A 15,292-nucleotide genomic window follows, 5' to 3' on the forward strand; every position below is an offset into this window, starting at 1 on the left:
TTGTGGTTGTAGGAGTTGAGGATACCTTCCCACTAGTTCATTTCATTTGGTCAGCGCCAATCCTGCGTGGGACTTGAGTTGAAGGATAAGGCCGAGAAAGGACTCTTGTAAGGTGCATTTTTGCCCTATCTGCCAATTGAACCGCTTCATCTACAGTCCCGACCGGATGCATTTGAACTTTGTCCTAAATTATCGACCGTAAACCGCCTATGAATAGAGTTAACTTCTATGATTCGGTCTCTGATAAATCATTCAACGTTTCCAACGGCTGGAATTCTTCGGTGTAACTTGTGACGGTTCGATTTCCCTGTTGGTAAATTTGGTATTGCTAGAACAACACCTGCTTATAATCATTGGGGAGGAATTGTATCGAAGAAGGCGTCTTATCCACAGCCATGATCAGATGGGTGCCTTGTTCTATCGGGCACGTGAGAGTTGTAATTGTTCCTACCATGCAGAAGCACCGAATTTCAATTTTAACGCAACCAACTTCACTTTTTTTTCTTTTGCCCGTCCATGTAATCAAAACTACTCTACTTTGACTAACAAATCGAGGAAGTCTTCTATTAGCATAAGCCATTAAAATTGAAAAGTTTAGCCTTACCTCGATAGTCTCTTTCAACACGTATAATCAATCATCTCCATGGATCGAACATCGCGTAACGACGCCACCGACGTCCTCGTCGCTAGAGCTCGACTCATCTGGGATAGCCCTATGATTTACCTTCGAAAGTGTTTTATGAAAAACGGAGTTGTGCTGTACAATGATCAGAGGCGGCTGAATGTCACCTTGGGCTCCTGGTGGAATTAACGCATCCACAATATGATCGAGGGTTACCTGCATCCATTGCATAGTTAACTGACACTCTTAATGTAATGCTTCCATTCTTTCCGATAGATAACGAATCCCTGAATTACTGTTCACAAGATTTTAGTCCATTCGATCGTTAGTTGCTATCGGCCTGAGGGGAGTCATTGCTCTGATAGCACTTGGCGCAAGGAGGGACATGATGAAGTAGATCACTATCTTCCTCAAGGGATAACTACTCTGAATTCAAAGAGCTCTTTGAACTCCTCACGAAGCTTCCTTGAATCCATGAGGGATAAAAGCAAGAATAAATTCTAATAAATTCGAAATAACTTGACTGATGATTAAAAAAAAAAAAAGGTACTCTAACCTATGATAGAGCTTTAGAACTCTTAACTCAAATACCCTAAAAACGTGAGTCACCATAAATAGTAAACTTACTATTTATAGATGACCTCTGTTCCTATTCATGGTTTTCAGACAAAAATAGTAAGTGTCCAATTTGGCCCAACCATGTTAGAAAATTCCATTTTATGTTGGGCACGAGTTCTATAACTCAAAGGATCAAAAGTTACACTCAAATTAAAACTTAGGCCCCGTTTGTTAAATCTGAAGTCTAAAGACCGAATCTGAAATCTGAAGCCTGAATCTAAAATCTGAAGCCTGAATCTGAAATCTGAAGTCAAAAAACTTGTTTGGTAACTATAGCTGAAGTCTGAAAATTAAGTACTGAATTTGAAACAATCTGTTTGTTAACAAACATCTAAAATATTTGAAATATTTTAATTTGACACATTTGCCCCTATCTATCTCCTGATTAGAAATGCTTTATAAAGAAATTATTTTTTATTAAATGAAAATAAAATTATTCTATTTAATTCAAACAAACTATAAAGTACTTAATAGAAAATTAAAATATCATTATTCATAAAAACAGATAAAAAATTAATGTTTTGCATATATAAGTGTGGCGGCAATTTCTTCTCGATGAGCCCCATATAAGCTTCCAACGCAGGAATTTCATGCCAAGAGGAGCGGATGCGAAGTTCTTGCTAAAGCCTTTCGCAGGGAACTTAGGTGGGACCCACTGTAATATTTGTCAGGAATCCACTCCGTCCATCCGTTTTGTGAGCTAATTTTAGGTGATTAGACCAAAATTGAACAGGATCCAATACTCAAGTGGGCTGTATTAAAAGAAAAGGTATTTAGGGAAATTCCTACCATTGAAACATCCCTAATTCGAAAGTGATGTTTACATGCCATCCATACCGTTCATAACGTCATTCCTAATGGAATGAACTGAAAACACAAATATTAGCATGATTCAAAACTTTAGTGGCCCCACTAATATTTCAACTGTGGACTGTGGACGTTTAGTTATCACGTTTTAGGCCCACCTGAGCATTGAATATGGTTCATCTTTGGCCTCATGTCTTAAAATGAACTCACAAAACAGATGGACGGTGAGGATTTCTCACAAACATCCCAATGGCCCCAACTGCGTTCCCAGCGCAGGAACTTCCCGCGAAAGGCTTTCGCAGGAGATCCCTCCAAGACGGAGACGGATTAGCTACTCCCCAGCCACCGTGGTCGGTGCTCTGTTAGCTCTTCCATGATGTATGTGTTTCATCCATTCCGTTCATCCATTTTTACAGATCATTTTACTGCTTCACACCAAAAATTAGAGGGATATAAATCTCAGGTGGACCACACCATAGGAAAATAATAATGATTGGATATGCATCATTAAAATCCTCCTAAGGCCCACTGTACTGTTTATTTGAAATCCAATCTTTTTATTAGGTCATACAGGCCCAGAAGAAGGGATAAAACAAAGATCAGCTTGATCCACAACTTTTATGGCCCCCAAAAGGTTTTTAATGGTCGATGCTCATTCAACACTATTTCCTGTAATGTGGCCCACTTGAGATTTTGATGTACCTAATTTTTTATTTCATAGATGAAATGATCTGAAAAAATAGATGGATGGCATGGATGAAACACATACATCATGGTAGGGCTCACGGAGCATCAACCACCAGCCATTAGCCGGTGGCAACGGGAGTAGCCAATCCATTACCGTCTTGGACGAGTGCAGAGTTCGCACACGGATTTCCTGCCAAAGCCTTTCGCAGAAAGTTCCTCCGCAAGGATGCTGAGTGGGACCCACTGAGATGTTTGTGTAAAATCCATCCCGTCCATATGTTTTGAAAGCTCATTTTAGGACGTGAGATCAAACAATAGGTGTATATAACACTCATTGGGCCACACGAGAGGAAACATTAGGTTTTTAGTGAGAACCGTTGAATAACTCTTTTGTCCATAAAAGTTCTGTATCACGCTATATTTTTAGTGTTTTCACTTCATCCCATTTGGAATGACATTATAAACAGTTTGGATAGCATATAAACATTAAGATGGAGTCCAGGAAGGTTTCAACGATGGGAATTTCTTTCCCTAGTTTTCCATCTGGTGTGACCCACTTGAGTTTTGTATTCACCTAATTTTTGGTCCCATGTATTAAAATGGGCTCTCAAAACCGATGGACGGAATGAATTTCTATCATACATTGCAGTGGGCCCCACCTAGCCAGCATACTTGCGCAGGAACTTCCTGCGAAAGGCTTTCGCAGGCCGCAGGGTTCTACGAGGACGCGGGTTGCGTACTACCCCTGCCCGTCCCTAGCTCCGAATGGGTAGTCCTATGGGTGGCCCACCGTGATGTATTTGTACATCCAGACCATCAATCCCTTTTCTCAAATTATTCTAAGGCATGACCACAAAAATGAGGCAGATCCAACGCTTAAATGGACTTACCAAAAATAGCAGCGGGATAATGATTTTCACCATTAAAAAATTCACAGGTCCCACTATAACGTTTATTTTCCATCTAATCTATTCATAAGGTCAAAAATATCTATATGAAGAGAAAAAACAAATTTCATATTGATCTGAAACTTCTGTGACCCCAAAAGGGTTTCAGTGGTAGACGTTCAATCCCCCTCTGCTTTTTGCAGTGTGGTCCAGTTTTTCTTTAGATCTGTCTTATTTTTCGGCTCAAGCCTTACAATGAGCTTGAAAAATGGATGGACGTTTTGGATATAACAAATAAGTCATGATGGGACCCAAATCTCAATCCTTTGCGGGCTCCCAGATCCGCTTCAAACATGGAACGCGTCCTACCCCCGCCTGGACGGTCCGGGCAGAGATCTATATGGCCCACCATGATGTAAGTGTTTTATGTAAGCCGTTTATTATTTTTCTTATATTATTTTAATATATGATATGAAAGATGAAGCAAGTCCACAGCTTCAGTGAGCCACATTAAAAGGATGTTACAGTGATAATGACATCCATCGTTGAAACATTTCTAAGGGCCACTATGATGTTTTTTTTTTTACCATCAAACCTATTCATTAGGTCATGTAGACGTGGATGAAGTGAAAACACAAATATCGACTTGATCTGAAACTTCTCCAGCTCTTAAGAAGTTTTTAACGGTGGATGTTCAATCCCCACTTTATGGTCCAATTAATCATTGGACCTGCTTCTTTTATTGGATCACACCTTAAATTATCTGAAAAAGTTGATGGATGGTGTGGATCAAACACATAAATCATGGTAGGGCATAAAGAAGTTTCACAAGTTAAAAGTTGAATTTGTATTGCGCAAACAATTTAAAAGAAAAAATTTTCATAGTAATTTGAAAAGAGATACTTTTGGAAGCAAAAAAAATTTGTTTAATGAAAAATCACGGAGCGCATTCCGCGTTCACCATTAAGCTAGACTCCTATCACTGAAAGAATTCAGTGAAAAACCACTTAGCGCTTTCCGTCCTCCGCGTTAACAAACACCACTAAACATGAAAAATTTTCCCCATTCCGCGTTAAGTGCAAAAATTCAGCGTTAACAAACACGGCCTTACTATTTATAGTAAAGGTGAAATTAAACGAGACTTTTGACTGTCATTTTGATAGAATCTTGCAAATCCAGTGTGGGCAACCTAGCGTAGTGGGATTGGTTGGCTTAAATAGATTCTCGTACTCCAAAATCATGTATAATATGTTGAAAAACTCATCCTGATTTGTGAGATACAACTGATTTAAGGTCCCAACAGTCTGGATCGTTTCTACCTTCAATTGGTCCTTTTTTAGTCCATCTTTACCATGAAAGTGTCTTCGGCCCACTCTACCTTATATTTGGATGGATTTTAGATGAGTTTTCATTGGTGTGGCACACCTGTTGGTTAGATCCATCTGATTTTTGGGATACCTAATCATCATGGTGTCCTACACCTATTTGTTTTCCATCAAAACATTAGTGATGGATTAGGTAGGTCTATATCAAATCATTTCTGCTTTCAAAAAAAAAAAAGGGGGGAGAGAGACATAAAAAGAAGAGGAAAGGAAGATATACCCAACTGAAGTCTCTCTTTCAATGCTTCCAAAGCAACTCTTTTTCTGTGGAAAGGAATGTACAGAGGTATTATACGAAACTCAAAACTCGGTGTGGGTTTGTTGCGCCAAATTTCATGATAAAATATGATATTTGGTGCAGCCAAACGACCATTAAAATGAAAGAAAATAGAAAGAGAGAAGATAAAATAGAAAAAAAGGTTAGAGCGTACAAAAATGAACAGTGATTATGCTAATTAGCTGGAACGATGGTGATGATGATGGCTTTTATTTGTGAAACGATGGTTCCCTGAAATTTCTTGCTGGGTAAAGGCAATGTGAGTCAACTTTGGTTTATGGGGGAGACTTATTGTTGACTTCTAGTTAGTCGCGACGGACCAAAGGACGGTTTGGTTAGTGACGCTGCCACCAGCCAGTGGCTAGTGGTCGGTGCTATGTGGACCCCACCATGATGTATGTGTTTTATCCACGCCGTCCATCTATTATGAAAGATAATTTTAGGGCTCTATTCCAAAAACGAGGTAGATATAAATCTCAGGTGGACCACACCATGGGAAAACAGTAGTGATTGAATTTCTAGCATTGAAAACCTCCTAAGGCCTACTGTAATGGTTATTTGAAATCTAACCTGTTGATTAGGTCATGCAGGATGAAGGGAAAAAATATGTCAGCTTGATCCAAAACTTCTGTGGCCCCCACGAAATTTTCAATGGTGAGGATTCAATCAACACTGTGCGGTCCACTTGAGATTTGGATCAACCTCATTTTTAGGCTCATACATAAAATGACATGAAAGAACTGGTGTAGAAGAACTGGTGGATGACATGGATGAGTAGCCGATCCGTTTCCTCAGACGAGATGAGAATCGTAACAAAAACCAGATGTTTTGCGATTTATGTGTGCCTCTGTTAAATTCAAGGGTATGCATTCTTCCTAGCTTATTTCCTGTGATGTGGTCATTCAAAGATTTGGATGTGCTTCTATTTTTGGTTCATGCTCTAAAGTGACAATGCAAAACGGATGGACGGCGTAGATATACAAAAAATATATAAGATGGCCCCCGGGGTCACTACCTGACCGAACTTGGTGCTTCCCCGACCTGGCTTAATTCACTTCCGTGGGAAACCCAGAGTATTTTAAAAAACCAAAGCACTGTCGAAAGGACTGGCATTGTCGAAGGGAGCATCACACGTCTCAAAAGCCGTGCATTTCACTTTTGGGCAACGATTTGATACTCTGGTAGAGTTTGATAGTCCATACACGTGCACCTAGAGATGGCATACTTTGGTGCGCATGGGATCCACTATAGGTAGGTCGTTACCTCAGGATTAAATTGATCGGATGTTATGACGCTGATTGGATGCTTCGACCTTGTTAAATTCTGGCCGTTGGTGGCGTTTGGTTACCAATCAGCTTCTTTTGTTTATTGGTATGAGGTAAATTTCATTGGATAGCTCATCTACGGTTCATCCCAAAGCTTGGACAGCTGGTGCCTAGTAATTTTAGGTTCACGTGCATGAACCATCACTCTCTGCCAAAGCATCAAAGCTTTCTCAATGTAAATGGAAGCCAATGCTTTTTCTCAGTCCATGCACTATGCACTGGACCTTTTTTGACGTGGAAAGGTATGGATTCCAACCAGCTGGACCATGAGTTATTGTCCACACAACTGATAATTTCCAACCGTTCATATAGTGAAAAATCCAACACATCTAATTGGTTGGCCTCATCACAAGGATCACCTTGAGGAAAATAAGCCACATCTGCTCATCAAATCGACCATACTTGTATTTATTATTTATAAAATGAGTATAAATGATCCTGTATCTTTTGACCAACCTGATAAGTAGATAAGGCTAATTTTCTCGTAGATGATTCTCATGGTGGGGCCAACCTATTGGAAGGGTTGGATTTCACACTCACATAAAAGATTAGGAGCTATTTGCTGTGTGGACCGTACCTTATAGTCCAATGGATTGAACTTGATACGTATCTTTTTTATATCATCGTGGCCACCTGGGCCGGCCTTCCATAGATCCCATGATCCACTAAGGTCAGTGGATCCATTAGTACCCACCTTAATGTATGTGTCTTATACCCATGCCGTTTATCTGTTTCGTTAGCCCATTTTAATGCATGGACCCGAACATGCAACAGATCTATCGATAAGATCAATGGTGATTGAACACCCACCATTAACTTCCTAAGGGTCACCAGAATTTTTATTTATCATCCATTCTATCGATAAGATTAAAAACACTTGGGTGAAGGGGAAAACACAAATATCAGCTTGATCGAAAACTTCCATGGCCCACAAGAATTTTTTAATGGTTAATTAGCATTGTTTTCAGTGGTGTGGATTTCCTCAGAGATGGATCTGGTAGATTTTTTGAATCCTACCTAAAATGAGCGGACGAAACGGATGAACATCCTTGATATAAGACAGATACATCACGGTGAGCCCCACAGTCAGGAATTCTTCCAGGTAATAATTGCTACTTATACTGGGCCGTGGACGCGCATATTCTACTGACACAGTCAGCACCGAATATGGCTACTGAAGTGACGTCACTAACTTTTGTAAACACCGTCCGTTCATAGATCACAGTGTACCCAATGGAATAAAGCCCTATGTTGTGGTCCACTTGAGCTTTGGATATGTTTCATTTTTGGAATAAAGCTCTAAAATTGTTTGGTAAAATGGATGGACGGAGTTGATAAAATACATAAATCACAGTAAACCCCATGGAGTTTACTCAGTACATTAAGAGTTGCTCCAATCCATTCCTACAAAGCCATCGAAGAAGGGCTTGCCATGGATGGTCAGTGGGCCCACCATGATATTTGTGAGAAACCCACTCCGCCCAACTATTTTTCTAGATCATGTTAGGACATGGGCCAAAAAATGAGATATATCCAAAACTCAAGTAGGTCGTATGACCGGAAATAATGCAAATTAAACCTCCACCATTGAAATATTCGTGGGGCCACAGAAGTTTTGGATTAGGTTTTTTTTTTTTTTTTTCCTTTTTCTTGGCAGTGGCCCATTTGATGTTGGTTGTATAACAATAACAATTGTTCGATCCAAGCTATCCGGATGAGGGAAGTGAAAAGCAGCATTATCTCAAAGCTATTTAGAAAATTTGGCACATATATCATTTTAGCATTCAATCCGAAAATGAGTTAGTCCCGAGGCCAAAGTGGGCCACAACACAAGGAGGGGTGACAATGACTCCTACTGGTGAAACCATTCTTGAGACGTCTTTGATGGTTAATTGCCATCCAACCTGTTCATAAGGTCATCAGTTTAATCCAAAACATCCATGGCCTTAAATTATTACTATTATTATTATTTTAACAGTAGGTGTTTAATCCCCACGATGTGATTCACTTGAGCATTTGAATTACCTCATTTTTATACTTGTATCCTAAAATGACATACCAAAATGGATGGACAGTGTAGAAAAAAACCATACATCCATTCCTAGCTAGAGACAGGTAGAACCGAATCCGCATACTTGCCTCCCACCCGACTGCAGGGAGTTACTGCTGTTGGAAGCAAGGTGGGGCACGCCGCGGTGGATAAGGTGTTACCTTACCCATACCATGTGGGGACCACCTTAACGATTTCTTTATATATATCCATGCCATACAATGGTTTTCCTATATCATTTTAGGATGTGATCCCAAAACTTAAACGGATCCAAATCTCAGGTGGACCACAACTGAAAACAGTGGTAAATGACTATTAAAAGCTTTTTGTGGGCCACCTGAGTTTTGGACCAAGCTGATTTTATAATTTCCCTTCATCCAAGTCTAGTTGACTTTAACAGCGGGTTGGATGGATATATTGGAAGCATCACGGTAGGCATTACTATGGCCTCTCAGAAAATTTTAATGGTGGGAGTTAAATCACCACTTTTCGTGTGGTGTGGTCCATCTAAGATTTGCATCTACTTAATTTTTTATATCGCTTTTGTAGAAGTTGGACGGCAAATTTTTCGAGGGGATAAGAGAACGATTATCTTCTTTTCACTATTTGTCTTCTTTAAGAGATTATATTAAAGGGGTAAAAGAGTGTTATATTTAAGCAGAGTCGCCATTAAGCAATTATTAAGATTTTACAGTCAGTTAAATCCCATATAAATGCTAAAGATTGAGAACCTGAAGATCCTTAACCCTAAGATAACTTGTGAGTTTACGTTATAGAGATTCCAAGTAAGGGATTATAATTACAGAGAATGAAGTTGTTAGGAACCCGCTCTACTCATATGAATGTACGATCTTTACTTCACAAGATCTGACTAATTTTTGAATAATAAGGGAAGTTCTCGCGTGCATAAAATGTATAGAGATGCAATAATGGTAATAATTTACCGATTCGAATTTCTGATGGACAGGATCGGACTATGTCGGCAAGCGGTAGAGGATATGTTTAAAACGATAAGTATGGGGTGTAAAGTATGTAGGTACAGAATGCTTAATGCTATATTGATGCTTATGATAAAACGACAGCCTACCGGCTAAGGTTTCTAGTGGATCTGATGTGATTATATCGGTAGGTCTCAAAGCACATGCCCATCAATTATATATGAGAAAATGATGGAGTGTGATGTTTATGCTAAAATGACTGTAACATGCTAAGGTTTCTGGTGAGCCAAATCCGATTATATCGGCAAGCCTCAGAGTATACGCCTGCCAGTCAGATACATGAAAACGATGAAAATGTACTATGATATTGATATATATGAGGAGCAAGGGTTGAGAAGAAAATGAATGTTGTACTATGCTAATGCGCTAATTCAATGAAACTAATTGAAACTTGAATGATTGGATAAACGGTAGTATTTCAAGGTTAGATTGAGCAGCTCGGATTTGAACTTAGGTGGCTCAGAAGACTTGGACTCTGCTAGGCTAGGCTAGACCAGGTATGAGGTCTCTCTCTCTCTCTCTCTCTCTCTCTCTCTCTCTCTCTCTCTCTCTCTCTCTCTGTCTCTCTCTCTCTCTTACTCTCCTTAGTGGAGGAATGGACCTTGATGGGTGTGGCCTCTGAAATGAGAAGGGATGGTTTCCGATGTTTCTAGGATACTTGAAACGATAAGGGAATGTAGTCAGTTATAGCATCTAACCCAGTTTTTTTATAATTCTTAATGATGTTAGAGGTAAAAAGTAGTTGCAGGACTAGAATTAGTGATGTTAGGGTTTCTAAATGGTGTAGCAAGGGTGAGATTCGAGGTTTCCTAAAGGGGTTCTAAGGGTTCCTAATTGTTCCTACCATGTAAAAGCACCGAATTTTAATTTTAACACAACCAACTTCACTTTCTTTTCTTTTGGCATGTCCATGTAATCAAAATACTACTCTACTTTGACTAACAAATCGAGGAAGTCTTCTATACGCATAAGTCATTAAAATTAAGAAGTTTAGCCTTACCTTGATAGTCTTTTTCAACACGATATAATCAATCGTCTCCATGGACCGGCCATCGGGTAACAACGCCACGGATGTCCTCATCGCCAAAGCTCGACTCATTTGGGATAGACCTGCGATTTGCCTCTGAAAGTGTTTTACAAAAAATGGAGTTGTGTCGTACAATGATAAGAGGCGACTGAATGTCACCTTGAGCTCGTTGTGGAATTAGCGCATCTACAATATGGTCGAGGGTTGCCTACATCCATTACATAGTCAACTGACTCTCTTGGTGCAATGCTTTCATTCTTTCTTATAGATAACGAATCCCTAAATTATCATTCATAGGATTTTGTTTCATTCGGTCGTTAGTTGCTATTGGCCCGAGGGGAGTCATCACTCTGATAGCACTTGGCGCGAGGAGGGACATGATGAAGTAGATCACTGTCTTCCTCAAGGGATAACTACTTTGAATTCACAGAGCTCTCTGAACGCCTCATAGAGCTTCCTTGAATCCACGAGTGATAAAAGAATGAATAATTTCTAATAAATTCGAAATAACTTGATTGATGATTCAAAAAAAAAAAAAAAAAAAAAAAAAGGTACTCTAACCTAGGACAGAGCTTTAGAACTCCAACTCAAATACCTTAAAAACATGACTTACTATAAATAGTAAACTTACTATTTATAGATGACCTCTGTTCCTATTCATGGTTTTCAGACAAAAAAAGTAAGTGTCCAATTTGGCCCAACCATGTTAGAAAATTCCAATTTTTTTTTTTATTTTTTTTTTTTGTTGGGCATGATTTCTATAACTCAAAGGATCAAAAGTTACACTCAAATTAAAACTTTCTATTTATAGTAAAGGTGAAATTAAATGGGACTTTTGACTGTCGTTTGATAGAGTCTTGCAAATCCAGCGTGGGCAACTTAGCATAGCATGGTTGGTTGGCTTTAGTAGATTCTCGTACTCCAAAATCATATATAATACGTTGAAAAACTCATCCTAATTTGTGAGATACGACCGATTTAAGGTCCCTGATAGTTTAAATTGTTTCTGCCCTCAATTGGGCCTTTTCTAGTCCATCTTTACCATGAAAGTGTCTGCGACCCACTCTACATCAGATTTGGATGGATTTTAGATGAGTTTTCATTATCCTCAGGGTGTGGCACACCTGATGGTTGGATCCGTCTGATTTTTGGGATACCTACACCTATTTGTTTTCCATCAAAACATTAGAGATGGATTAGGTAGATCTAAATCAAATCATTTCTGCTTAAAAAATTTATAAAAAATAATAATAATAATAATTTTAAAAAAAAAAAAAAACAAGAGGATTAAAAAGAAGAGGAAAGGAAGATATACCCAGCTGAAGTCTCTCTTTCAATGCTTCCAAAGCAACTCTGTTTCTGTAGAAAGGAATGCACAGAGGTATTATACGAAACTCAAAACTCGGTGGGGGTTTGTTGCACCAAATTTCACAATAAAATATGATATTTGGTGCAGCCAAACGACCATTAAAATGAAAGAAAATATAAAGAGAGAAGATAAAATAGAAAAAAGGTTAGAGCGTACAAAAATGAACCGTGATTATGCAAATTAGCTGGAACGATGGTTCCCTGAAACGATGGTTCCCAGAAATTTCTTGCCGGGTACAAAGCAATGTGAGTCAGCTTTGGATTCTCGGGGAAACTTATTGTTGACTTCTTAGTTAGTCGCGACGGACCAAAGGATGGTTTGGCTAGTGACGCTGCCACCAGCCAGGTGACTTGAGAACCCTTTTAACAACATGCTGCTTTGGCCCACCTAAGGAAAAGACTGTCCACAAATTTCTTATCACATCATTCAGCCACGAAAGATTCTACCCCACAATAATTATTACCTCACACATCCAATGTACACGTGTCATCCATGCATGCCGATCCGTACCATCCAAACAATGGACCTAAATGTAGATGCAGCATATGTGAAATACAGACTGATAGGAAACGGATTGGTTACTCCCCCTGACACCAGCCAAGTGGCTGATGGTCGGTACTCTGTGGGCCCCATCATGATGTATGTGTTTCATCCATTCCGTTAATTCATTTTTAAAAATCATTTTAGACTTGATCCCAAAAATGAGAGGGATATAAATCTCAGGTGGACCACAACACAGGAAAACAATAGTGATTGGATATCCACCATTAAAATCCTCCTCAGGCCCACTGTACTGTTTGTTTGACATCCAATCTGTTTATTACGTCATATACAGACCCAGATGAAGGGAAAAAACAAAGATCATTTTGATTGAAAACTTTTATAGCCCCCAAAAAGTTTTCAATAGTCTATGTTCATTTAACACTGTTTCCTGTAATGTAGTCCACTTGAGGTTGGGATATACCTCAATTTTGGTCTAATACCAAAAAAAAAAAAATGATCTATAAAAATATATGGATGGCATGGATGAAAAACATACATCATGGTGGGGCCCACAGAGCACCGACCACCAGCCATTGGCTGGTTGCAGGGGGAGTAGCCAATACATTCCCGACTGATAGGACTATCAAGACCATTGGGGCGAGTGACTATTGAATGTGCGGTTGGAAAATGATCCGCCGTCCAAATTTTAAGGGATGAAATTGGATGGTTTATGTGTATCCAGCCAGTTTGATTTCTGTGATCGATTTCCATGAGGCCTAAATTTTGGACGGTCCAACACTAGTTTGCAAGTATGCAACCCTAGTTGGGCCGAGTAGCTGCATCTTGGTGACATGAAATGGACCGTTGTGCATATTTTACCGTGATTGTCTATTTGTAGGCCACAGATTTAAACACGAAGATCGTCCTGCCCAACAGATTTTCTTGCAGCGGTGCATTACTTTTGGGGCCCAGCAAGCCAGCGTGACTGAACCATCGTGTGGCAGTAGTTGACGATGTTTTAAATCTGTCCATAATGGTCTGCCGATGTCATTGACAGACTACCCGATGCCATCGAGCTCGATGCTGTCGACTGGTGTTCGATTTCATCAAGAAAATTCAAAATTTTAATGTTGGTTGCTGAAATGTTTTAATGTTATTACTCAATGACATCGAAGGAGTTTAATGCCATCGACAGATTCTCGATGAGTTGTCGATACCAATGAAGGTCCATCGAATGAACAAGCAGAATTACGTAAGTGTATGAGTTGTTTATTGTTCCGATTGTAATAGTATATATATATCAGGTGTAGTCGATATTAGGATAAGAGGGAGGTGTATTAGGACTTTTTAATTCATTTCTAAGGTTTCAAGGGCATATCTAGAGTTCAAGGAAGTAGATTTGATATTGTTTGAATTGGTAAACTCTCTCATGAAATTTATCCTTTCATAGTGTATTATTGTGCAGTGATTTTTCCATGTAAAATTTGGATTATCTTATTTGAACTTGGTTGTATGATTGTATGTGCCTTGCTTGATTCATCTTCGTGGTTCCACAGGTTCAAACAGCAATAGTACATGCTACTGGCTGGAGTACTTCTGCATTTCCTCATGGAAATGAGGCAACGATGGAAACAGCATATCATCCAAATGTTGGGCACATCATTGATGGACAATGCACCAATATCTCCCTAATTAGAGAAGGTTATGGCCACAAATCCTGTGCCTTTTCTGAGTTGAACGTGGATGATTCCTTTATATCTTCTTAAAGGTTCTATTATAGGCCACTAAATGAAACGTTGGGATCTTTATACATCTACGTCTAAAACTTATCTGCGTGTAAAAGTCATTCACCTACCTGTATTATTGCCTGTGCGGCCCACCATGCTTTTGTATGCCATCCAACCTGTTGATTAAGTGAGATCAACCATGATGATGGAAGATCCAACAATCACATCTATCCAATCAGTCATCAGGTGGGTCACACCGTATAAAACAATGGATAACCATCAGAACCCTCTAAATTCAGATAGTAATGTTTGTGCAATTCGATCAAACATGAGACTCTTGTGCATGATTGGGATGGTAGAGGTGTGTCACCGCCTTACTCAACTCAATTTTGATTGAAGGCTGGTGTCCTGAGCTAAACTGATTAAGACCAAATTCAAGGAATTGGCCTTGGCGGCCTTGTCAGCCACCCACGTGATGCTAGCTAGGTGGGTTTACAAATTTTATGGTGAGACCCTCAGAGGACACAGCTGAACAGTTTGATTCTATACAAACACCACGGTGGGCCCCACGAGCAAGCCTTTCTGAATTTCTACAAGAACATGTAAACAAGAGCAAAAAGGGAAAAGCAAGGTAGCTTATACAGGAGTCATCCAAATTGTAGCCGGCAGAATCGCCAACTAACAACATGGAATGGCCCTATTGAAACGAACCATTCATTTGGTAAACTCCACCTCAAAGTAGCCCATGTGGTAATTAAAATAAAAAATTTTAAAAAATGCACTGAAACGACAGAATTTCATGTCCATATCCACTCGGTGCATCCGTTTTGCTAGCCCATTTTAGGACATGAGGCAAATCCAAAGCTCAAGTGGACTGCACCACTGAAAACAGTAGGAACCGTTGAAACCTTCCTAGCACCCACCGGCTGTTTATATATATGCCATCTAACCCGTTCATAAGTTGACTCCAACCTGGATGGATGGAGGGAAAACAGAAACATCAGCTTGATCCAAAACGTCCCTGGTCCCATGA

General features: G+C 39.5%; 1 protein-coding gene across 2 annotated transcripts in view; it reads right to left on the bottom strand.

Moving 5' to 3' along the window:
• LOC131249268 (disease resistance protein SUMM2-like) overlaps positions 1 to 15,292 on the bottom strand; it is an 89,890-nt gene that overhangs the window by 62,507 nt on the left and 12,091 nt on the right. The window contains exon 3 of one of the 2 annotated variants that reach the window (XR_009172778.1): positions 14,576 to 15,231. The exons of the other annotated variant lie outside the window; for it this stretch is intronic. The gene's annotated coding sequence lies outside the window, so the exon portion shown is untranslated. Of the gene's footprint in view, positions 1 to 14,575; positions 15,232 to 15,292 lie in introns of those variants that run through there. 2 annotated transcript variants of the gene reach the window in all.

Source organism: Magnolia sinica, chromosome 6 (assembly GCF_029962835.1).
Source record: "Magnolia sinica isolate HGM2019 chromosome 6, MsV1, whole genome shotgun sequence".
Classification (NCBI taxonomy): Eukaryota; Viridiplantae; Streptophyta; class Magnoliopsida; order Magnoliales; family Magnoliaceae; genus Magnolia; species Magnolia sinica.